We start from the raw sequence: 26,385 nt of genomic DNA, 5'->3' as shown, positions 1-26,385 counted from the left end.
AATAATTTGAGGAACTAAGGTGTAGTTCACTTCACCGTCGTGCCATCAATGGGGCTCGGTGTATGCAGCTTGCACTGCCGAGGGTGGTTTGCCCCTTGGGGAGGAGTGCGGTACATTTAGGAAACCTAACAGGCGACTACAGCCTCAGGGAATCTTTGTAAAGGCTGCGTAGTGAAACCTTGCCTACTCACCTTGGTAGTGTTTAAGGGTTTGATCGGCCTGAGGCAACAGGGAATCACGGCTCGTGGGTAAAGTGTGCAACCTCTACAGACTGTTATGAAACTGATATAATCAGCCGTGCTCGTGGTTATGAGCGGCCTTGGGAGCTCCGTTGATTAGAGACACATTGATCAGAGATACTTTGTTTACAGGTGATGATGAGGATAATGATGGTTTTGATTATGATTATGATTATGGTTTCTAGTATTCTTTCCGTTTGGAAAGAGTACTTTTGGGTTAACAACTTGGGTTAATGCTAAAACCTGGCTCTCTACAAGTAGTAATTACCTAACCAACTAAAAGCAAATGCTTGACCTTAACCCCACATAAAGCTAGTCCACTACAGTCAAACGGGACAATTGCCGAATATGTCGTGTACTCACCCTTACTTTACACACCAAACCCCCTAGGTTGTCCACATTGCAACCACTGATCAGGATAAGATGAAATCATGGTGGAGGATTTCTAGGAGTTCCAAGAGTATGAGGAGTTCTAGGCGTGGGTTAGCGGTAGACCCCTAGCCGGCTGCACGTGAAGGTCGTGTTTTAGCTACGTTTCGTTTTTTGCACTTTGATTTTTGTTAATGACTATGTGGATGTCTCGGACACCATGATGTAATCATACTATTACCCTCTTTTATGTTATTATTTGAGCACTATGTGATGATGTCCGGTTATGTAACTGCTGTGTACGTGAATTGCTGATCCTGGCACGTACATGGTTCACATTGGGTTTGCATTATAAAACCGGATGTGAGATAAGTGGTATCAGAGCTGTGCTGACTGTAAGATCGCTAACCTAGAGTAGAATGGCCGTTCTAAGGATTATAGACCCCTATTCTCACCTTGACCTTGGTGTCACTTCAAAAGTTGGTCATCTCGACCAATTCTATGTTCTATTATATATATTATACCTTGCTGAAAATTTTGTTTTATTTTATTTTCCTAATTTTTGTGGTCTACTTGCTGGTCATACTAGTTCTGTTCTTACTATTATGCTTATGGCGTCTTTTGTAGATAGCTCGTCTTAGACACAACTCATAAGTCAGTCATTCCTTTTTTGCCCTCATCTCGTGGAGCGTCTGCTTCGTCGCCTGGTGATTGGTCAGTCCAGCCATTTGGTGAGGTTGCACCACCGCCTGCACGAGCAGGAGCGTCCGCGATAGGAGCTAGAGCAGCAGGATCTTCTTCCTCACCTCAGCAGGAGGTAAAGTTTGCGAGGCGCTGCTCTCCTGTGCCCACGCTGGAGGCGCCCCCTGCACCACCACTAGGCGTCCCAGTCGTTGGAGTAGCTGTTGGAGGAGACCCTGACGATGGAGACGGTGGCGATAACAGCTCGAGCCACAACACCGACCTTTCGGAGGAGCATGAGCCGGAGGGATGGGTTGCCCGACCCATCACTCGTGTCGCCGCTCGTGGGTGTCACTTCCATGATGCGCTCGACACCTTACTGCGCCAGGCACTCAACCGACACACTTGGTCCATCGAGTATCGTTGTGTTGTCTTCCAGCATAGTCGTGGGGCATACCCAGACCGCTGGGAGGCAACTTGTTTGGTGCGCCGTCCGGAGGATAGTCTTCGGGGTGCGGAGGTCTGCTCGAAGCATTATTCTATCTCTAAGCGGGACTCAGCTGAGGCGGTCATGCAAGATGCTGCACGACGTGAGCTTTCGGACTACTGCTTAGTGCTCGGTGGGGTGGCCGATGGTCTTGACCTGAGGTATTACCCTCACTGTCCATCTAGGAGCACAAGAGGCGTGGTTGTCTCACCTGTTGGTGAGGACAATCATAGGTTGAGCAGCACAGTCAACCTAGCCGCCGTGCTAAACATGGAGCTGGACCACGCTTTAGACGAGCTGTGTTGGGCTCGTGCTGAGATTTCCCAGTTGCGGGCGGAGCGCGTGGAGCGCTGTCACCTAGCGGATGGCTCTCCCGCCCCCGTCGGGACTTAGCATCCTTACCGCTCGCCTCGACATGGACACCATGTCTATGGCAACCCGACTGTAGGACCAGGATAAATTTAGGACCATAGATTGTCAGTGTTGGATCTTGTAATTATTATTTGAAATAGAAGTCTCAGTTTTAGTATTATTCTTAGTTAGTCTTAGTTAGTCAGGTAGTTTGCTTATCATGTGTTTTTATGCTTGTCATGATGAACTATGTGGATTTATATCTTTGTAATGACTGCCGCCGAAGTGTGGTTACACCTACATTTTGGTTTACCTGTTAATGTTAATAAAATTAGTTATTTAGTTGGGAAGCCTTTTTATCTCTACTTTACTCTTTATGTGAGGAGCTGTGTTTGCCTGCGTTGGAAATCAGTGAAGATGTTTATCTGTTCAGTGTTGTGGAGGAATTCTATACTCTTTTCTTATGCTGCAGGATTTGCATGGTCAGTTCTGTTGTGTGATTGCCTTTCGCAGATGTAAGACAATAGGCGCATAGGAGGGAGGCGTGCTCAGCAGGAGCAACAGGCACCACAAGATGAGGCACCTCAGCAGCAGTTGCCACCACCGCCCCCGATGACAATAGATCAGATGTTTCTGATGCAGACTCAGGCATTCCAGACGATTGGTCAGACTTTGGCCGCCATGCAGTAAGTGTAGCAGCAGCAGCAGCCCCCACCTCAACCTCAGATGCAAGTGCAGATGCCTCATATGCCCAGAGACAAGTGTGCTGAATTCATGAGAGGTCATCCCCCAGTGTTCGCTCACTCAGCTGTGATAAGAGGACAATAAAGTTGGCGTCTCCACTAGGAGAAGAAGTGGTGACTGAGCTAGTCTCACCCGAGCCAAGGAAAGGAGGTTGTCACCAGATGGCCATTGATAGCAAAGAGGTCGTTCCACTCGAGACTATCATGGGTGTGTCAGAGTTTCCGGATGTGTTCCCTAAAGATTTACCAGGTAAACCACCTGAGCGGAAAGTTGAGTTTGCCATAGAGCTTATTCCTCACACTGCCCCCATTTCTAAAAGAGCATATAGGGTATCTGGACCAGAGTTGGTTGAGCTCAAGAAGCAAATAGATGAGCTGTCAGAGAAAGGTTACATCAGACCGAGTACCTCACCTTGGGTCGCCCCTGTCCTGTTCATGGAGAAGAAGGATGGCACTAGGAGGATGTGCATCGATTATCGAGCTCTAAATGAAGTCACAATCAAGAACAGGTACCCCTTGCCTAGAATAGAAGATCTATTCAACCAGCTGAGAGGAGCCAGTGTGTTTTCAAAGATAGATATGAGGTCGTGTTATCATCAGCTCATGATTCGACCTTCGGACATCCCGAAGACAACATTTATTACCAAGTATGGGCTGTATGAGTACATCATTATGCCTTTTGGCCTGACGAATGCGTCAACCTTCTTCATGAATCTGATGAACAGTGTGTTCATGGATTATCTCGACAAGTTTGTGGTGGTATTCAGTGATGACATTCTCATATATTCTCAAAGTGAGGAGGAGCATGTGGATCATCTGAAGATGGTATTGTAGAGATTGCGAGAGCACCAACTGTATGCAAAGTTGAGCAAGTGCGAGTTCTGGATTGATGGAGTCCTGTTCTTGGGTCACATAATAAACAAAGATGGATTGGCTATGGATCCGAAGAAAGTGGCAGACATTCTGAACTGGAAAGCGCCAACAGATGTTTGAGGAATCAAGAGCTTCATTGGAATGGCCAGATATTATCGGGGATTCATTGAAGGATTTTCAAAGATTGCGAGACCAATGACAGCTTTGCTAGCAAACAAAGTTGAGTTCAAGTGGACCCAGAAGTGCCAAGAGGCCTTTGAAACGCTGAAAGAGAAGTTGACTATAACGCCTGTCTTAGTGTTGCCTGATGTGCACAAGCCCTTCTTGGTGTATTGCGATGCTTGATACACTGGCTTGGGATGTGTATTGATGCAAGACGGAAGAGTCGTGGCTTACTCGTCCCGATAGTTGAAGGTTCATGAGAAGAACTATCCAATCCATGACCTAGAGTTAGCAGCAACGGTTCATGCGCTGAAGACATGGAGGCATTATCTGTACGGACAGAAGTGTGATGTTTATACAGACCACAAGAGTCTGAAGTACATATTCACCTAGTCGGAGCTGAATATGAGGCAGTGAAGATGGTTAGAGCTGATCAAAGATTATGAATTGGAAATTCACTACAATCCAGGCAAAGCGAACGTGGTAGTAGATGCTTTAAGCAGGAAAAGTCAAGTCAATATGATGGTCGCTTACCTGATGTCTTATGAGTTGGACAAAGAATTTGACAGGTTGAGCCTCAAATTTTTGAACAACACACGAGGAGTAACAGTTGAGTTAGAACCCACCTTAGAGCGGGAAATCAAAGAAGCGTAGAACAATGATGAGAAGATCAATGAAATCCGACAACTGATTCTAGAAGGAAGAGGCAAAGATTTTCGGGAAGATGCAGAAGGTGTGGTATGGTTCAAGGACCGCTTGTGTGTTCCTAATGTCCAGTCCATTCGAGAGTTGATCCTCAAGGAAGCTCATGAGACAGCTTATTCCATACATCTTGGAAGTGAGAAGATGTATCAGAATCTGAAGAAGAAATTCTGGTGGTACGGAATGATAAGAGAGATCGTAGAGCATGTGGCTATATGTGATAGTTGTCAGAGATTCAAAGCAGAGCATCAGAGGCCCGCATGTTTGTTGCGGCCATTGCAGATTCCTCAATGGAAATGGGATGAGATCGAGATGGACTTCATAGTCGGGTTGCCTCGCACTCGAGCTGGTTATGATTCCATTTGGATAGTAGTGGACCGCTTGACCAAGTCAGCCCACTTCATACTTGTCAAGACTAGCTACAGCAGTGCAGTATTGGCGGAGCTGTACATGTCCCGGATCATTTGTCTTCATGGTGTGCCAAAGAAGATAGTGTCAGACAGAGGAACACAGTTCACCTCTCATTTCTGGCAGCAGTTGCATGAAGCTTTGGATACACATTTGAATTTTAGTTCACCTTATCACCCGTAGAGAGATGATCAGACTGAAAGAACTAATCAAATCCTAGAAGATATGTTGAGAGACTGTGCATTGCAATATCAGTCCGGATTGGACAAGAGATTACCTTATGCAGAATTTTCCTATAACAACAGTTATTAGGCCAGTATGAAGATGTCACCTTTTCAGGCGCTTTATGGGAGGAGTTGTAGAACTCCGTTGCATTGGGATCAGCCTGGAGAAAAGCAAGTGTTTGGGCCCGACATTTTTATCGAAGCCGAAAAGAACATTAAGATAGTTCGGGAGAACCCGAAGATAGCATAGTCAAGGCAACGAAGTTATGCAGACACAAGAAGGAGAGAGCTGAATTTTGAAGTGGGAGATTTTGTCTACCTGCTCGGCCGCCGGCCGCACGCCACCCCTGCTCGCCCCTCGGCCGCGCGCCCTCGCTTGGCCCCCCGGTGGTGGCCTGCCCCCGACACGCCCCTGCCCGGCTTGACGACCTGCCAACGGCGCGCCCATGCCCGGCGCGGCGGCCTGCCTCGGCGTGGTGCGCCCCCGGCGCGACGGCCTACCCTGGCGCGGTGCGCCCCGGCGCAGTCTGCCCCCGGCACGCCCTTGCCCGGCGCGGCCTCGTGCGCGTAGCCCGTCCCCAGCGTGCGCAGCGTTTAAATTCAGTTTTAAATTTAGTTTAATTCATGTGCTATGTCGCGCGTTTCGTCGCGCGGTGATCCATTTTAAATTCAGATTTATTAGTGTGCTGCCTCGTGCGATGATTCATTTAATTCTAGATTATTTAATATGTGGCATCGTGCATTTTGTCGCACGAAGTTTTGTTTTAGATTCAGTTTAAGTAGCGTATGCCGTCGCGCGACGCTTCACGTTAATTTCAGATTTAATTCATGTGTTTCGTGGCGCACTCTATCGCGCGACGATTCGTTTAATTTCAGTTTAGTCTAAGTGTTGCGTCGCACGCTTCATCGCACGACGATTCATTTCAATTTTCAGTTTAGTCCGCGTGTGCTGTCGCGCGCATCGTCGCACGACTACTCGTCTTAGTTTCAGTTTAGATCGCGTGTGCCGTCGTGCGCCTCGCCGCGCGACAATCCTTTTTAAATTTACCTTGAGTTGTTTATAATAATTAAGCGCGTAGTGTAACTTTATTTTATGCATAGTACGATTGTTAAATTAATGTGATTATGTTTGGTCAAGTATTTTAATTCATAGCTACTTAACGTAACCACCTTTCGACCGTAGCCTCGACCGTGTTTTCTCTTTCTCGCATAGTTGTAGATACGAGCCCTACGCCAAGTGTCTGCTTATTTGTTGCATTCTATTGCGTGGTGTATTGTTCCTTTTTATATTAAGTTTGTGGAATGTATGTTTGAACTCGTATAGATAACGGTGCGTTGGCGGAGTCCGAAGGAGTTGTAGGTGAAGACCTTGAGCAACAGCTGGTTGATGAAGGCAAGTGTCCCTTGACCCATCTATGTCCTATATATTTTATAATTCACTCCCCGCATTTACACAATTTATACCTAAGGATTGACTAGCTTTGTTTATCTTGTCCTTGTTTACCTATGTGGGTTGGATCATTTTGGTTTAGCTCTATGCTAGTGCTTCACCTTAATCAATGAACATGATGAGATTATTTATGATACACTCTTTTCCCCTTTTGATTATGATGATGATATTACGACATTCAAGTGGACTCGAGCGGATTCTCGAGTGCCTCTCCATAATGACTGGTTCGTTGGATGACCACCCGGGAAAACAGTACAACCATGAGGGTGGTATGGGACACCCTTAGCTGAATAATTTGAGGAACTGAGGTGTAGTTCGCTTCGTCGTTGTGCCGTCAATGGGGCTCGGTGTATGCGGCTCGCTCTGCCGAGGGTGGTTTGCCCCTTGGGGAGGAGTGTGGTACATTTAGGAATCCTAACGGGCGAGTACAGCCTCAGGGAATCCTTGTAAAGGCTATGTAGTGAAACCTTGCCTACTCACCTTGGTAGTGTTTAAGGGTTTGATCGGCCCGAGACAAAAGGGAATCACGGCTCGTGGGTAAAGTGTGCAACCTCTACAGAGTGTTATGAAACCGATATATCAGCCGTGCTCGTGGTTATGAGCGGCCTTGGAGCTCCATTGATTATAGACACATTTATTAGAGATACTTTGTTTACAGGCGATGATGAGGATAATGATGGTTTTGGTTATGATTATGATTATGATTATGTTTTATGGTATTCTTTCCGTTTGGAAATAGTACTTTTGGGTTAACAACTTGGGTTAATGCTAAAACCTGGCTCTCTACTAGTAGTAATTACCTGACCAACTAAAAGCAACTGCTTGACCTTAACCCCACATAAAGCTAGTCCATTATAGCCAAATGGGACAATTGCTGAGTATGTTGATGTGTGCTCACCCTTTCTTTACACACCAAACCCCCAGGTTGTCCACATTGCAACCACTGCTCAGGAGAAGATGAAGTCGTGGTGGAGGATTTCCAGGAGTTCCAAGAGTATGAGGAGTTCTAGGCGTGGGTTAGCGGCAAACCCCCAGTTGGCTGCCTGTGAAGGCCGTGTTTAGCTACGATTCGTTTTTCGCACTTTGATATTTGTTAATGACTATGTGGATGTCTCGGACTTCATGATGTAATCAAACTATTACCCTCGTTTATGTTATTATTGGAGCACTATGTGATTATGTCCTGTTATGTAACTGCTGTGTACGTGAATTGCTGATCCTGGCACGTACATGGTTCGCATTCGGTTTGCCTTCTAAAACTGGGTATGACACTCCCCCTAAATAAGTTCTCCCCTTAGCAGTCAAGAGGGTTTTTGCAAATGCAAAATTTGTAAAAAGTTTTCAGAAAATAGGGTGGTGGTGCGGTCCTTTTGCTTTGTGCTATTAATTTCTCCCCTTTGGTATTAAGCGCCAAAAACAGAGAAATCGAGAGGTATTTTACAAAAAAGATATGAAACTAAATACATGAGTAGGGCAAAGGGTATATGATATCGACCGAGTCGTAGTGGAAGCCTTGCCTTTGCCTAAAACTCCATTTCCCTTTCAATCTAAGACTAAGCATAGAAATATCCTTGGAAGCACATTAGTCTTAGCTTTGGCATATTAAGAATAAGAAATATGCATTTGTACCAAATGAAAGAGATATGCCATGATCAAAGGTATAAAATGAGCAATATGTGCAAGATTTCAATTAAAGTTCCAAGAATCTAGGATATTTAGTTCATTCCTAAGCTTGCTAAAAATCTTTTCATCCAGGGGCTTGGTGAATATATCAACTAATTAGTTGTGGGTGCTAACATAGGCAATTTCGATATCCCCCTTTTGTTGTTGATCTCTTAGAAAGTGATACCGGATGTCTATGTGCTTTGTGTGGCTGTGTTCAACAGGATTAACCGCCATGCAGATTGCACTCTCATTGTCACATAGGAGAGGAACTTTGCTCAACTTGTAGCCATAATCCCTAAGGGTTTGCCTCATCCAGAGTAATTGTGCACAACAATGTCCTGCAACAACATACTCGGCTTTGGCGGTATATAGAGCTACTGAATTTTATATCTTTGAAGTCCAAGACACCAGGGATCTCCCCAGAAACTGACAAGTCCCTGATGTACTCTTTCTATCAATATTACATCCGACATAATCAGCATCAGAATACTCGATTAGATCAAAGGTAGATCCCTTGGGGTACCATAGCCCAAACTTAGGAGTGTAAACTAAACATCTCATCATTCTTTTCAAGGCCCTAAGGTGGATTTCCTTAGGATTGGCCTAGAACCTTGCACACATGCATACTGAAAGCATAATATTCGATCGTGAAGCACATAAATAGAGTAGAGATGCTATCATCGACCGGTATACCTTTTGATCTACAGATTTACCTCCTGTGTCGAGGTCAAGATGCCCATTTGTTCCCATGGGAGTTTTGATGGGTTTGGCATTCTTCATTCCAAACTTCTTGAGTATATCTTGAATGTACTTTGTTTGGCAAATGAAGGTGCCCTCTTAGAGTTGCTTGATTTGGAATCCAAGGAAATAATTCAACTCCCCCATCATGGACATCTCAAATTTTCGTATCATAATTCTACTAAACTCTTCACAAGATGACTTGTTAGTAGACCCAAAGATAATATCATCGACATAAATTTGGCTTATAAACAAGTCTTTGTCAATTGTTTTAGTGAAGAGAGTAGGGTCAGCTTTTCCGACTTTAAAACCATCAGTGAGAAGAAAGTCTCTTAGGTATTCATACCATGCTCTTGGGGCTTGTTTGAGCCCATAAAGCGCCTTTGAGAGCTTATAAATTTGTGAAGCATACTCACTATCTTCAAAGCTGGAAGGTTGCTCAACATACACCTCTTCCTTGATAGGGCCATTGAGGAAGGCACTTTTCACATGCATTTGATATAACTTAAAGCCATGGTAAGTATCATAGGCAAGTAATATTCGAATTGACTCAAGCCTAGCTACAGGTGCATAGGTTTCATCAAAATCCAAACCTTTGACTTGTGAATATCCTTTTGCAATAAGTCGAGCTTTGTTTCTAGTCACCACTCCATGCTCATCTTGTTTGTTGCGGAATACCCACTTGGTACCTACAACATTTTGGTTAGGGCGTGGAACTAAATGCCATACCTCATTCCTTGTGAAGTTGTTGAGCTCCTCTTGCATTGCCACCACCCAGTCCGAATCTCTTAGTGCATCCTCTATCCTGTATGGCTCAATAGAAGATACAAAAGAGTAATGTTCACAAAAATGAGCAACTCGAGATCGAGTGGTTATCCCCTTTTGAATGTCACCAAGTATGGAGTTGACAGGGTGATCTCTTTGAATTGCTTGGTGGACTCTTGGGTGCAGTGGTATTTGATCTTAAATCTCTTGTTCATCTTTCTTTTCTTGATCAACTTCATCTCCCTCTTAATCAATGTACTCTTCTTGAGGTGGCTCATTATCTTCATCTTGATCCTCTTCTTCTTGTGCTTGTGAAGGCTCTTCGGGTTCTTTTGGACACACATCTCCAATGGACATGTTCCTTAGCGCGACACACATAGCCTCTTCATCATCTAACTCATCAAGATCAACTTGCTCTACTTGAGAGCCATTAGTTTCATCAAACACAATGTCACAAGAAACTTCAAATAATCCAGTGGACTTGTTGAAGACTCTATATGCCCTTGTGTTTGAGTCATAACCAAGTAAAACACTTTCTACTGCTTTAGGAGCAAAATTTGAATTTCTATCTCTTTTAATAAGAATAAATCACTTGCAACCAAAAACTCTAAAATAAGAAACATTGGGCTTTTTACCAGTGAGGAGTTCATATGATGTTTTCTTGAGGATTCGGTGAAGGTAAAGTCGATTGATGGAGTAGCAAGCGGTGTTAATTGCCTCCACCCAAAATCGATCCGATGTCTTGTATTCATTAAGCATGGTCCTTGCCATATCTAGAAGAGTTCTATTCTTTCTCTCGACAACACCATTTTGTTGAGGTGTGTAGGGAAAGAAAACTCATGCTTGATGCCCTCCTCCTCAAGAAATCCTTCAATTTGAGAGTTCTTGAACTCCGTTCCATTGTCGCTTCTAATCTTCTTGGTTCTCAATTCGAACTCATTTTGAGCCGTATCAACAATTTCTTTAGTGTCTCTTGGGTTTGTGATTTTTCCCGCAAAAAGAATATCCAAGTGAAGCGAGAATAATCATCCACAATTATAATATAGTACTTACTCCCGCCGATGCTTATGTAAGCAATCGGGCCGAATAGATCCATGTGGAGTAGTTCCAGCGGCCTCTTGGTCGTCATGATGTTCTTGTGTGGATGATGAACTCCTACGTGCTTCCCTGCTTAACATGCACTACAAATCTTGTCTTTCTCAAAATGAACATTGGTTAGTCCTAAAATGTGTTCCCCCTTTAGAAGCTTGTGAAGATTCTTCATTCCAACATGAGCAAGTCGGCGATGCTAGAGCCAGCCCATGTTAGTCTTAGCAATTAGGTAAGTGTCTAGTTCAACATTGTTATCATCAAAATCAACTAAGTATAGCTGACCGTCTAACACTCCCTTAAAATCTATTGAATTATCACTTCTTCTAAAGACGGTAACACCCATATCAGTAAATAAACAATTGTAGCTCATTTTGCATAATTTAGAAACAAAAAGCAAGTTATAATCTAGAGAATCTACAAGAAAAACATTAGAAATGGAATGGTCAGGAGATATAGCAATTTTACCCAATCCTTTGACCAAACCTTGATTTCCATCCCTGAATGTGATTGCTCTTTATGGATCATCATTTTTCTCATATGAGGAGAACATTCTTTTCTCCCCTGTTATGTGGTTTGTGCACCCGCTGTCGATTATCCAACTTGTTTCGCCAGATGCATAAACCTACAACACAAATTTAGGCCTTTTCCTTAGGTACCCAAACAGTCTTGGGTCCTTTCACATTAGAAACAAGCACCTTGGGTACCCAAACACAAGTCTTTGGACTCTTGTGTTTGCCCCCAACATATTTGGCAACTACCTTGCCTGATTTGTTAGTAAGAACAAATGATGCATCAAATGTCTTAAATGAAATGCTATGTTCATTTGATGCACAACAATCTTTTTCTTAGGCATTTTGATATGATTTGTATGCCTAGAGCTAGAAACCTCATTACTGTAAATATAAGCATGATGAGAAGCAGAATGAGATTTCTTAGCATGATTTTTTCTAATCTTATGCTTAGGATAGTTTTCAGGATATAAAATGTAACCTTCTCTATCCTGAATCATGGGAGCCTTGCCCTTAACAAAGTTAGAAAGCTTGTTTCTATGGGCATTAAGTTTGATGTTGCTTTGGCTCCCAGGTTGGAAGCTAATCCCATCCTTAATGCCAGGGCGTCTCCCATTATAAAGCATAGTACGAGCAAATTTAAAATTTTCATTCTCAAGCTCATGCTCAGCAATTTTAGCATTCAATTTAGCTATGTGATCATTTTGTTCTTTAATTATAGCAAAGTGATCATTCATAGCATCAACATTGATATCTCTACGTCTAGTGCAAATAGTAACATGTTCAATGGTAGATGTAGAAACTTTACAAGCATTTAATTCCTCAATCTTAGCAATTAAACTCACATTTTCTGTTCTAAGACAAGAAATTGAATCATTGCATGTATTTAGCTCTTTAGTCAAGTTTTCGCATTTTTCAACTTCAAGAGCATAAGCATTTTTTAGCTTAACATTTTTTTTGTTTTCCTTAACGAACAAGTATTCTTGGCATTCCAAGATTTTATCCTTCTCGTTAATGGTTTTTATCAATTCATTAATTGTCTTCTTTTGTTCCATGGTAAGGTTTGCAAAAAGAGAAGACAAATCATCATCCTTTTCACTATAGCTACGCTCATCATCGGAAGTAGTATATTTGGGGGTTTCTCTAGAATGTACCTTCTTCTTTTTTCTATCCTTGGCCATGAAACATTTGTGGCCGACGTTGGGGAAGAGGAGACCTTTGTGGATGGTGATGTTGGCGGCGTCCTCGTCGGAGGAGGAGTCAGTGGAGCTCTCGTTAGAGTCCCATTCCCATCCAATGTGCGCCTTGCCACCCTTCTTCTTGCTGTAGTATCTCTTCTTCTCCATCTTCTTCTTCCCTTTCTTGTCGTCGTCCCTGTTACTATCACTTGTATATGGACATTTAGCAATATAATGACCGGACTTACCACATCGGTAGCAAACCCTCTTGGAGCGGAGTTTGTAGTCCTTCCCCTTCCTTTGCTTGAGTATTTACCGAAAGCACTTGATGATAAGAGCCATTTCGTCATTGTCAAGCTTGGAGGCATCAATTGGGAGCCTATTTGTCGGTGTAGGCTCTTCCTTCTTTTCTTCCGTTGCCCTGAATGCAACGGGTTGCACCTCGAGAGTGGAGGTGGCACCTTGCTCCAAGTTGACAATGTGTTTGGAGTCTTTGATAATAAGTCCAAAGCTCATAAACTTGCCAATAACCTCCTTGGGAGACATTTGCTTATACCTAGGATCTCCATGAATAAATTGCACTTGAGTGGGGTTATGAAAAACAAGAGATCTTAGAATAACCTTGACCATTTCATGGTCATCCCACTTTGTGCTCCCGAGGTTGCGGACTTGGTTCACCATCGTCCTGAGCCGGTTGTGCATTGCTTGTGGCTCTTCTCCTCTATTGAGGACGAACTGAACGAGTTCTCCCTCGATTGTTTCTCGCTTGGCGATCTTTGTGACTTCATCCCCTTCATGCGTCATTTTGAGGACGTCCCAAATTTCTTTGGCACTCTTCAAATATTGCACCTTGTTGTACTCCTCTCTACACAAGGAAGTGAGGAGCATGGAGATAGCTTGGGAGTTGAAGTGCCTCACTTGGGCGGCCTCATCGGAGTCGTAGTCCTCATCACCCACCTGTGGTGCATGCGCTCCAAACTCAACAATATACCAAATACTTTCATGGAGTGAGGTTAGATGGTGCATCATTTTATCACTCCACATACAATAATCTTCACCATCAAAGCATGGTGGTTTGCCTAGGGGACGGAAAGTAAAGGAACACGTTTAGAAATGCGAGGGTAGTGAAGAGGGATCTTACTAAACTTCTTACGCTCTTGGTGCTTTGAAGATGTTGACTCGGCGCCGGAGGTTGAGGGTGAGGAAGAATTGGTCTCGTAGTAGACCACCTTCTTCATCTTCTTTTTCTTTTTGTCGCCCTTCTTGTGTGACTTAATGGAGCCGGTGGATTCATCTTTTTCCTCCTTGTGCTTGTGGTCAGCCTCCTTCGAAGGAGTCTTTTCTTCATTCTTCTTTCCCAAAGATCTGGGCTTTTCCGCGATGATCATCAATTCCTTTTTGGCGTGTTCTCCCGACATCACTTCGAGATGTTAGACTCTGATGAAGAACCGGGCTCTGATACCAATTGAAAGTCGCCTAGAGGGGGTGAATAGGCGAAACCTAAAAATTATAAACTTTGAACACACACTTTACCCAGGGTTAGAATTAGAAACAAATAATAATGAATACGGAGTGTGGAAGAGAGTTCTTCTTGCTATGAGTTGCTCAATCAATGCGAATAACTCTGGGAGCTAACTCAAAAGGATTGTGAGCAAGAGAACTTTTAGAGAGAGAGAGAGGAGAGGAAAGAAACAAATCGAATGGTGCAGATCAACACAAATGAACACGATGATTTGTTTCCCGAGGTTCGGTTCCAATGAACCTACTCCCCGTTGAGGAGGCCACAAAGACCGGGTCTTTTTTGACCCTTTCCCTCTCTCAATCGGTCACCCAGACTGGTTGAGTGCTTCTTATTAATCTCAAGGTCACAAAGACCCCGCAAGGATCACCACACACTTAGGTGTCTCTTTCTAGCTTTACAAATCACTTGGAGAGTTTAGAAGGAGATCAAGAAAGCAACCAAGCAACAAGACCAACAAATGAAACATAAATCTCCACTACACGACGATTGATCTTTAGCGACCCTTATTAGGTACCAACTGTTGGTTGCTAAAGGTGAGGGACCGACGGTCAGTCGCTAAATCCTTTTGTAGCAATGGTCGGTTGGTCGCTAAAAGTCTAGAAATTTAACAACTTATGGTTGGTCGCTATAGATGTCGTTGGGGACTAGCGGTGGGTCACTATAGAGCAAGGACCACTATCAAATCTTATAGCCTGAACGTACCTATAGATGTTAGTGAATAAAAATTAATTAAAACAAGTAAATATTGATCGCTAAATTGTAGTAAAGAAAAAAAGAATTGTAGAAAAGAAAAAAATAATTATGGAAAAGAAAACTGTAACACTATAAAAATCATAAAATAAAAATAATGCATTTAGTAATTAATGATATTTATGGTAATGAATTTTTTTAAGTGTTTGTTATGTATTTGCATTTGGAATAATTTTTTATTACGCATGATTGATTTTTGGTTATTGAATAACATTTCTTCTTAAATGAAAATCCTAGTAAATAAAAAAAATATAATAATTATTAACCCAAAAATTAATATTTTATTTATAAATAATTTTGGTTTAATTACTATAAATTTAGGGTTATTTAAAAATGTATTTCAAATTTAGAAAAGGAAATAAAAAAATAAAAAAACAAAACCTAACCAAATCGGCCCATTAAGGCCCAGCCGCACTCCCCTAACCCTAACCGGCCGCCACCTTAACCTAGCGCGCGCCACTCTCCCTAGCAGCCGCCACCAGGAAACCTCCACTCCTTCTCTCTCTTCTCTCTCTTCTCTCCTCCCCTTGCTCTTCTCTGGCCACCGCCACTTGCCAGGACTTCCTGCAGCCGATCTGCTCCTCGGTCCAGGCACAATAACGCGGCGTGGTATCGCTTTCGTGTCTGCGTGCGTGCGTGTGCAGGCAGGCAGGCGGCTAGCCTCCGTCCGCGCATCCTCTTCTGGCTAGGAGCTCCCCCACGCAACCGCTGCTCTCTCCACGTCCTCTGTTCCTTCCCCTCCCCGATCTCCCCCAATCCGAGCAGACCGGCAGAGCCGGGGACGGCGATGGCGTTGCGACGGGCGCTCCTCAGATCGGCAGAGATCTCTTTCGAATGCAAGGTCCGACCCCCTCCCCCCTATTCTCTGTATCCTTGACATTTTGTTCGGTTGGATCCAGTAGTCGGGAGATTCGGAATCCCGCGCACGAGTTGGGCCTGGCCAGCTGGCGTCGTAGCCACACTCTGGGAGGCCCGTGGGTTCGAGCCGTAGAGGGTAGGTGTAGGGGCGGGTTTCAGTTGTTGGCCTGTTGCTGTATTTCGCGTGGTGATGGAATTTAATCTCTTCCGACGCGATGGCATGTTAGATTGCCAATGTTTGGAAATGGGTGAAAAACTGAGACAAGGGCAGGGTTTCGAGGGGAGATGCGCTTGCAGCGCAATAGTGCACCCCTCCACTCTTTCTGCATGATTAATATGTACCTGTTGTAAGAGTTGTTTCCACTAGAACATGCGAGGCTCAATTGTGAACTGAGAGTCTGAACTGAACATGCTATTCTTGTGGACAGCATCATTGAAGAAAATTTATACTAATGCTACTCTTGATCCAAAATCCAAACGAGGGACAAACTTTGTTCTTCTAGCTATGCTTATGTCCTGTGGGTGCATTCCATTGTTAATTGCTACTTTTTTATTCGGTAAACGTGGTCAGGTATTCAGTAATAGGGAACAAATGTGACTAGTAGGATAATTTTTCTGCTACAGCCAGATCTTGTAGAAAACTGTAAAAAAATGGCTGTGATGTCCTAGATCTTATCTAGTCACTGTCTCTTCTTTTTCCTTTTTTGTTTATCAATTTACTATGTGCTACTTGATATACTGGAGGCAACAGAGTCCATATAAATTCATTGCCATATGTTGATCATGGTATTTGAATTCTATCGATGAAAATTGAAATGTCAGTACCGCTTTACTCACTTGGGAATGAATCTTTCCACCTTTTGCTTCTGAATTTATGATAGTCACTGCAGTAAACTAACTAGTAATGTATGTATGTGGAAATATGAAGGTTTCTTTATTTCTCTTAAACAGCAAGAGAAGAAGGAAGACAAGTAAGACAAAACAGAAGACGAGAAGAACTGATGTAGCCATGTTCATGCTTCCACTGTTGAAATGCATATTCAGCATAGCTTGCTCAGCTCCTATCTGTTGTTTCAACATTGATTTAAAAGAAGAGCCGGTAGTTGTGGGCTTTTGAACAATAGCTGGAGTGATATGAAACATTAGTGATGTAGTTGTGGGCTTTTGAACTGCTTCAAGCTAGAGTGATGTCGCTGTGGTGCTTTTGTGACTGATCATCTCTGGAGCTTTTGTGAATGATCTAACTAGCTATCTGTAAATGATCTAGTTGTGAATGATATTATAATTGTGATGCTTTTGTGAATATATAATTGTGGTGCTTTTGTGTTTATGTGATGGATCTATGACTGTGGTATACTGATTAACTGTGTATGTCTTTATGATTTGTGTATAAAAATCTGTGATTTGTGGTGCTTAATTAAATGTATATTTTTATTAATAACAACTGTAAAAAGGGTGACTTTCTGTTGGTTGCTAAATGTATAGTATGACGACTTACGGTTGGTTGCTAAATCGATAGTACAACAATCCACGGTTGGTCGCTAAATATACAATATTAGCAACGGACGGTCGGTCGCTAAAGCCTTTAGCGACGGCACTTACAGCGACCATCCTTATGGGTCGCTAAAGGTTTTTAGCGACCAACCGTAGAACGCTGAAAGCCGTTTTAGCAACCAACCGTAGGTCGCTGTAAGTGAACCGTCGTGTAGAGCTCACTCTCTCAAGCCACTAATCACTATTGCCCACTTGTATTAATTATGAGACTTAGAGAGGATTGGAAGCTTTGAATGTGTCTTTGGAATGAATCCTTTGCTCTTGTATTCAATGTGGAGAGTGGAAAGCTTGGATGCATTGAATGGTGGTGGTTGGGGGGTATTTATAGCCCCAACCACTATTCTAGCCGTTGGATGTGCTTTCTGTCGATGGGCGCACCGGACATTCCGGTGCGCACTAGACATCCCCCATTATTCACTGTCCGGTGCCTGCCACCTCAGCTGATCGTTGGGGTTTGGAGCAGTTCACCGTTGAATTCGCCTGTCCTTGTGGTGCACAGGACAGTCCGGTGGCACACCGGATAGTCCGGTGCGACCTAACATCACAGACTATTTCTGACCTTCTGACGCTTTAGACTGTGGTGGCAGTCGAACATTGGCGAAGTCGACCATTGCTCGTGGGCTCACCGGACAGTCCGGTGCACACCGAATAGTTCGGTGATTTTTAGCCGAGGAGCGCTGCGTTTTCCCAAGAGCAGCCAGTTTGTTGGGCTCTCCAGCCTGGGCACCGGACACTGTCCGGTGCACATCGGACAGTCTCGTGCATCGCAGGTTGGTGCAATCCTAATTTCCCCCAAACTTATAGAATTGTCTTAAGGGTCATTTTCCTTATATGTGTATATGAACTTTATGCATCTAAGAAAAGATCAACTAGGCAAACTAGTTAGTCCATAAGGTTTGTTATGGTCGTCAAACACCAAAATTGATTATAGGAAATGGTTGAGGCCATTTCCCTTTCAACCACGACCGACGGCTACCTCGGGCAGGGCCACAAACTGAGCTTGGTTGAGCGCAATGGCCACTGTGAGCCAACGTGGGCCCTGACCTCGCCTTTGTAAGGCCCCTTGGGGCGCATGGGGGTGCTCCCCACAGCCGGTAGGCCACCTCTGCCATGATGAGGTTAACGAAGGCACAACCTTTACTAGCATGCTTGTTGGGCTCCACTGGTGTGGTTGGAGCCTGAGCACGCCATGAGGCTTGGTTGGTGGTCGGCGGCAAGGACCGCTTCATCCGCTAGAGGGCCATGACATAAGCCAGCGCAGCAGGCCACATAGCCCCTGGTGCGGCCCATGGCACCCTACCAATGGATTCTAGGGAGGAAACCATGTTTACAAAGGCGTAGCCCTTGTTGCCATGGCTTCCTAAAACCCATTTATAGGTAGAAGAAGTCACCCCAGAGATTAGGGGTGATGGCTCCATGTACCATGGAACATAGTGATCAACCGGTTGGGGTCAACCTCACCTATGCTTGGCTATTGGCCAACTGTAGGAACCTGAAACGCCACTATGTGCGGTTGGAAGCCGATGGTAGCAACCTCGAGCGTGATGGAGCCTGGCAGTGTGCTAACGGAGGCAATATCAAACACCATGGGTGAGGCTTCTATCGCCCATTGCTTGATGGCAGTAGCGCACCTATTAAGGTGCTACCTGAGATCAATGGTGACCCACTTGAGGCATCACTTCGCCACCTTGCGATAGATGTCAGCGAGCTCACCTTGTCCGAGCTTACCGGAAGGCGAGCAGGATGTCATATCAATCAAGGGGCTAGGTTCTGGAGCCTCCCTGTACCTAGCACGCCAAATGTCGAAGGCGAAAAACCATTCGGATGGGTGGCAGAGCACACCCACTGTCAAATCCGGTTTTAGAAGGTAAACCAAATGCGAATCATGTACGTGCCTGGATCAGAAATTCACGTACACAACGATTACATAAATGACAAATTATAGCACAATGCTTTGAATGACAATAAAGAGTAAGTAATAACACTACATACTAGAGTCATTTACATAATATAAATCAAAGTGCACATAATCAAAACATAGCCAACGTAAACAAACCCACCACAGGCAGCCGACTGGGGGAGGTCGCTAGCCTAATCCTCGAACTCATTGAACTCTTGGAACTCCTTGAGATCCATTTCAATGCCTTCTTCTTTACCTGAGCATAGATTGCACCAAAGGAAACCTAGTGTTTTGTGAAAGCAAGGGTCAGTACACATCAACATACTCAACAAATGTTCCGTTTGGCTGAAGTGGACTAGCTTTATGTGGGGTCAGGGTCAAAGCAGTTGCTTTTAGTTTGCCAGGTATTTATTATTAGTAGAAACCAAGTTTTAGCAATAACCAACACGTGAATCATTTCCTCATCGAGGAACATCATTATCATCATCGAACCAAAACAATTAATAGAACCATTGAATCTCAGATCATCTGTAACTCTAATCAAATAGGATCCCAAGGCCACTCATAACCTTGAGCACAACTGATATATCAGTTTCTTCCCCCTGCAGAGGTTGCATACTTTACCCACGAGCCGTGATTCCCTTTCTGCCCGGAGAGCGCTACTCCACATTGACCACTACCTAGGTGGCTTGGCAGGGTATCACTATGTAGCCTTTACAAAGATTCCCATGGTGTGTAGTTGCTCGTTAGGTTTCGACAGTCGTACAAACACAGTACTCCTCCCTAAGGTGGGTGACTAACAAAACCAAATCAAATGAACCTCAGCACCCACCCTTAGCAGAGCAAGCACTATGCCCCGACCCCCATTGAGGGCCCTCTGGCAAAGCCAACCACACCCCAAGTTCATCTAATTAATCAGCTAAGGGCGTCCCATTCCACCCTCATGGTTGTACTGTTATCTCAGGTGGTCTCTCAACGAATCGGTCCTTACGGAGAGGTACTCAGGAAACAGCCTGAGTCCCCTAAAGTATCACAAGTTCATCATCATAATCAAGATAACATCATCGTATCATAAATATTCTCATCATATTCATTGATTAAAGTAAAGCAATAGCATGAAGCTAACCATAGTAACCCAAAAGGTAATCAAGGACAGGGTAAATAGAAAGCTAGTCAATCCTTAGGTTGACCAGGGTATGCGGGACAGTGAATTATAAAGTAAATAGTACATAATGGGTCACAAGGCACTTGCCTTCACTAAACAGATGCTCAGGGTCTTCAACTTTGTAGAACCCGAAGAACCAGATCACTTGGTCGCCAACGCTTGATCTTCGATTCCTTGAAGCTCGGAAACGAATCGCGATCTAATCGCAACACGAAGGGAAGACAAACATGCACAAGCAAACAAACATATATATATATATATATATGCATAAGAACATTACACCATTCAAAGAAAAACATAATAAAACATGCAAAAATAGAGCTCACTACTATGGTCACGCGACGAAAAGGAACGCGACAATCAGAGCTACGGTCGGGAAGTTATCGCGTTTACACTAAACAAGTACTAATTAAAACATTTGATTCGACATAATTATATTAATTGACATTTATGAAATATAAATTTAAACTACTTAGTTTTGACTAACTTACTGTTTTATTTGTGGATGATTAAATAAATAACTAAATAACTGACATGAGTGATTATAAGCGAACGATTTAATCTCGCGTGCGGACAACGCGCGAACGGCGCACGGCAAGGCGCGCGACAACGCGTGCGAATAGTACACGCGACATTCTCAAATGACACACGACGACGTGCGTGAAACAACACTGCGGCACACGTACAACGCGCGGGCCGACACGATACGAGGAAACTAATAAATAGACAACATGATTAAACTAAACAATTATTAATAAGAAACATTTCAGTTAAGGTTAATCATGCTGGTGTCTAATTATAAATGCACAAATAGAATTCCTAAATTAGATTTTAAAATTGAAATGACGCTCTAGTAGCCATTGGTCAAACAAATGCTTAAATAAATTAAATATAATATGCAACAGTAGGGAAAATACTTCTAACATGTAGATAATTTTAATACGAATCTAACACTACTTGAACAGATTGTATCGAGTTTAAAATGCAAAAGTTATCACTGTTTTAAATCAGACTAAATTCCTATGTACGGTTTCGAAATCTGACAGGGGCATTTTCGCAAATAAGTCATCTTCTTCCTCACCTCTCTCTCTCCACGCAGGGAACCACCATGAATAGGGGCCGAACGGGGGAGGGGGACGCGCGGGGAGGGGAGAGGGACTCGACCGATCGCGTGCAGGGCGGGCAGGGCTGTGCCAAGCCAATTGGCTGGCCGTCGCCGCCGCGGGGAGGGGCTGTGCGACGGGGGGACGAAGGGGAGGGGGCACCGCTGCCGGGGAAGGGAGAGGGAGCCCCTGCACAGACAGGAAAAGGAAGAAACGATGAAACCCTAGGTACAACAATGGTGGTTTCTCACCGCGGAAGAAGACCCTCGCTGGAGCCGAGAAGAAAACCGTCGATTGACGGAGATTCGGAGGTCCGATCGACAAATCGGACACACTGCGACAAAGCCCTCGCCGAGACGAACGTAGCGGTACCCTCAGATTCCGCAGACGATGCACAGATTGGGAGTAATTACTCACCGGAGTTGTCGCCGGAGTTGGAACCACTTCCGAACTTCGGCGATCAATTCCGGGAGCTGGGAATTGAATATGGGAAACCGTTTCGTGCTCTGGAACGGGCTCGACGAGAACAAGCTGGACATGTATATATAGTTGGGGTTCGGATGAGATGGAAAATTCAGTTCAAATTCGGATTTTACCATTTATAAAATTTAGAAAAGCCTTGAAATCCATATTTTGTGCTCAAAATATTATAGATGTTTCCAAAAATTCCAGAAAAATTCTTAGAAATGTTTTGGAACCTAATGAACTTAAAAAACATACTTATAGTTTCTAAAAACATTTTTAAGTACCTTAAATAAATAGATTTTGGTTTCTGGAAAATATAAAAAATACTCTGAAAAATATAAAATCTACCGAGAGCTTCTATACGATATATTAACATGTTTCAAACATATTTTGCACTTAGAAACACCGTGGAACGACATGAATGCAACTACTAAAGCGCCTCTAGGGCTTATTCCACTAGGTTTATGCCAATATAAAAACAAAATAATTCTCCATTTTAGGAAAAAGAGAAGGAAAATAAAGGAATGAGAGAGTAACACCTGAATTTGGTGGATATTAGTAAGAAATTTTATACCCCCAAATTCAGGGTGTTACACCCACCCCTGGCTCCCTTGGCAGGGCAGTTGGGACTCGTCTGGCTTAATGGATGAACATAAGAACACAAGGGTTTAGAGTTGTTTAGGCGATCGAAACGTAATACTCTACATCCACTGTGAATTGTATTGCTTGAGAGCTTGTGAATTGTCGGTCCTAGTGTGAATCGACCTCCCCTATGCGACGCAAGTGCCACCCCTTTTATAGTCCAAGGTGGCATGTTTAAGGGAGCTAGGGCCCTGACAGGTGGGCCCAGGAGTAATTACAAAGTAGAATGTGATGTGTCGGATAAGCCTGTCGACGCTAGATCTCCCTTAACGTGCATCTTCTCTTGGTTGCCGTGTTGGCTCCTGATATCCTATCCTCCCATTTCGTCTAATCAGGGCACATGCATAGCCCTTGGAGTAGGTTGCGGCATAGTTTGATACGCTACCGTGCGTAGGGGTGAGTGGTGTCGTCCTGTCTCCTCCATTTGTCTCTTCATGCCTCGGTAACACACAAGGAACAATGGAAGTCATAATGAAGGGCATCTAAGCGACGCATTGGGTCAATATTCTTGCCTTGGTGGTGTGCGAGAAATAGAAAAATTTGTACGTTGCAGACCTGGCGCGTTGCACGCATTTAATGCGGGGGATACGCTTCCCACCGCTGGCACGGGTAAGTACGCATCCCATCCGCACCAAATGCAGGCGGGCCCCATGTTATAGGCATACGTCAGGTACCGTCTGGAAGCTTACGTCAGGCGTGTTTGGCCACATGTCGGCACTGGACCGCTGTCTTGGACTAGGGGCAAGCCCTGGAATATGTGGTGACATGACATTCCCAGGCCTTCCCTGACTAGGTACCTTGATCGTGCTCGAGGGGGCTCGGGCCCTAGCTGCACCAGTCCGAACACGTGGTGACACTGGACCTCACCTGGCTTGAGGTCTAGATGGCATATACGAGGTCTAAAACCATCCCGGAGGTTTGGTACTACAACAGAGAGTGTCTTCTTCCCTAGTTTGTGGGGTCCCTCCGGACCCCTTTTTTAGGGATACGAAGGGCCCGCGAGGAGGTCCGGGTTCCACTCTCAGGAACTTAGATATATAGTTGAGGTTGTCGTTCCCTCCCTTTATGGGTCTTGTGGTGATGGTGGTCTAGCCCAGGAAACGAGATTGGCTAGGTTACGACTCCATATGGTGGGTCTTAACCTCGTGTCAGGCTAGCCACCCGGAAATTCTCCCCAATGGCAGTCATTGGGGTCTCGACACAAGCTTAGAAGTAGGAGCTCCCACATTTCGAATAGCTCTAATTCGGTCAGGATCTATTTCTATACCATGCTCATGAATGATAAATCCTATGAATTTGCCAATCGAAACTCCAATGACACATTTGGAGGTGGCAGCGGTAGCTCTTAGAGGTGGCGACGATTGCGACTATGGGTCACAGTTCCGCCTTGGATGTAGCGGTGGCAGCTCTTGGAACGGTCGACCATGGTCGATCGAGTTCTTGAAATCCCTACAGTTTCGTAGGGTATGACACATTTCTTTGTGATAATGACATGAGCCATCGAGGATCTCGTCTAGTGACCTCATGTTGTTGTTGTTGCCATGGGGGACCATGTTGTCGTGCGAACGAAGACCCGCGTGGACCTCTTCTCTCATCCTCTTGTTGTCCTAGCGTCGATCTTGTCGTGGTGTGTATTCTTTCATCACTAGTGCATCCTTCCACTGGTCAACGAGGTCGCAAGCTCACTCATAAGTTGTGATGTACCGATCGACGTCGTGAAAGAGCTGCTCAAAGGTGCTAAGAGCCTTTTGGAGGATGTCTTGAACGAATGCTTCGTCACGAGACCTTCGTTAGAAGTCCTTGATCACTGCAGCCTTGGTGATGTCTGGGATGTAGTTCCTCATTGATTGAAAACGCTTGAGGAACAAGTGAAGGGACTCGTTGAAAGTGCATGTAGCCATTTTGTGGGTTTTGGTGATTTGAATAACAACACTCTTAAAGTACTAATCAGTTTGCTAAGTATTGATCGAGAAAGTAGAAAAACAATCATGATTGAAAAAAGCTAAGAGACAAGAAGTTTGTATTACCCTCTGTTTTGAGCAATCTCTAGTAAGTGACCTCACTTGGATCTTTGTGGTCGGTAAGGGGAGCATTAGGGTTGAAAGAGACTCGGCTCTTTGTGGGCGCCTCAACGAGGAAGTAGGGCACCTTGGTGGTGTGACCGAACCTCGGTAAAAATCATGTGTCTTGTGTGCTTTTGTGGGTGTGATGTTGTCTCTCATCATCTCAGATCTTTGATCTATATAGTTGGTTTTAATTCAACTTTTCTATTGCGTTTATTGTTGGTAGATCTGAGTAGTTTTATTTAAGTTCGTAGTTGAACCAGCTTCAAAACCGATTGAACTAGCCTCCCCTGTTGAACTATCGTTTCTCACAAAAGTTCATATTTGTGTTGAAAATTTTAGGTGTGGCCTATTCACCCCCCCTTTAGGCCACTTTCACTCGTCATTTTTGTGCTTTACAAATTTGAGGTCCCATAGTTGCGCCAGCTTGTCAGAGAGTGACTGGAAGTTGGCGACAAAACGCTCGCAGAAGTCGGTCCAGTTGTCGATGGAGGGACAACAGAGGTGATGAAGCCATTGGAGCACGTCATGTCCCAACATGATTGGGAAGTAAGTTGTTATCACGTCTTTTGTTGCCCAAACAGCCTGGGCAGCCGTAGAGTAAATAGCCAACCAACTGCTTGGGTCCTGCTTCGCTTCATATTTGTCGATGTTGGAGACCTTGAAATTTGGCGGCCATTGCACTGCTCGTAGTCGGTTGGTGAAGGCAGATACCCTGAACACCCCTCGAGGGACTTGCATGTCTCCTCGAGCGCGTTTGGGGTGTCATGGTGGTTATGGCGGGTGAAGGTCACCCAATCAGTCGTGGACCAAGTGACACTGCATCGTGTTGTGCGTTGAGACCACAACAAAATGAGTCCAGGTGGCAGCCCCGGTTGCGGGATGTGCTGCTCCCAATCAAATTCCTCTCAGTGCCTTAGCTCTTCACCGTACCACCGTGCACGCGAGGCTTTGATGTTGTCTCGCACGCCAAGGTGGTGGTTGATGTGGTGGTGTTCATTGTCTTCAGTAGGAACCAAGGGCAGGAGGTGGTTCGCTGCTTGGGTAAGGAGTTGCCGATAGAATTCCCCCTCAGGTGAGTTATGGAGGTCATTGGCGACTTGGGGTCTGCATGGCCCAAGTGAAGTCGGGTAGTATGTTGCTAGAAGTGGGTGATGGTTTGTGCTGGTGTGCACACGCTAGCTTGGCAAGCTCACGATTGCGCGCATGAGCAGCTTCTTGCGCATGAGGACGATCTTGAGTGTCGTAGCGAGCTTGTTGCCGGGCGTTCCTTCATAAGAAGAATTCTCAATATTCTAGAGTATCTCTGAGCACAGACTCATCATCATGAGAGACCGACTGCGTTGAGTCCTGTTCGCTAGCGACATGGTAATGCCAGATGTTGCGTTGTCAGTTCTGGAGCTTGCGTGCTTCCCACTGTTGTGGGTCTTCCCTCACCTTAACTGGTTCATCATCAGAGACGAAGTTCTCATCCACTCCCCAGTTGATGACAAGGAAGTCGGGCAAGTGGATGAGTGGCTCCGGCGCAGCGGCCCGGTACTCCCCCCTCCTATTGATTTGGGTCCAGATCTTGGTTGGGGAAGTGGATAGCGGTATGCGTTGTGTTGGAGACATCACAGGTACCATATGAGGTCGTGGTGTCAAAGCAGATCCACTCTCGGGCATTAAGGTCGGGGCCTAGTGTGGCTTGGCTGCCGAATGAGGCAATAACCTTGGTGGCAAGGTGG

The 26,385-nt window shown here is 44.7% G+C and overlaps 1 pseudogene; it reads right to left on the bottom strand.

The window, feature by feature from the left end:
• Positions 1 to 1,267: 1,267 nt before the first annotated feature.
• Positions 1,268 to 18,191, bottom strand: LOC109941118 (uncharacterized; annotated as a pseudogene).
• Between the last annotated feature and the right edge of the window lie 8,194 nt (positions 18,192 to 26,385).

This window comes from Zea mays, chromosome 7 (genome assembly GCF_902167145.1).
Source record: "Zea mays cultivar B73 chromosome 7, Zm-B73-REFERENCE-NAM-5.0, whole genome shotgun sequence".
Lineage (NCBI taxonomy): Eukaryota > Viridiplantae > Streptophyta > Magnoliopsida > Poales > Poaceae > Zea > Zea mays.
This window is presented reverse-complemented; position numbering and strand designations above follow the sequence as displayed.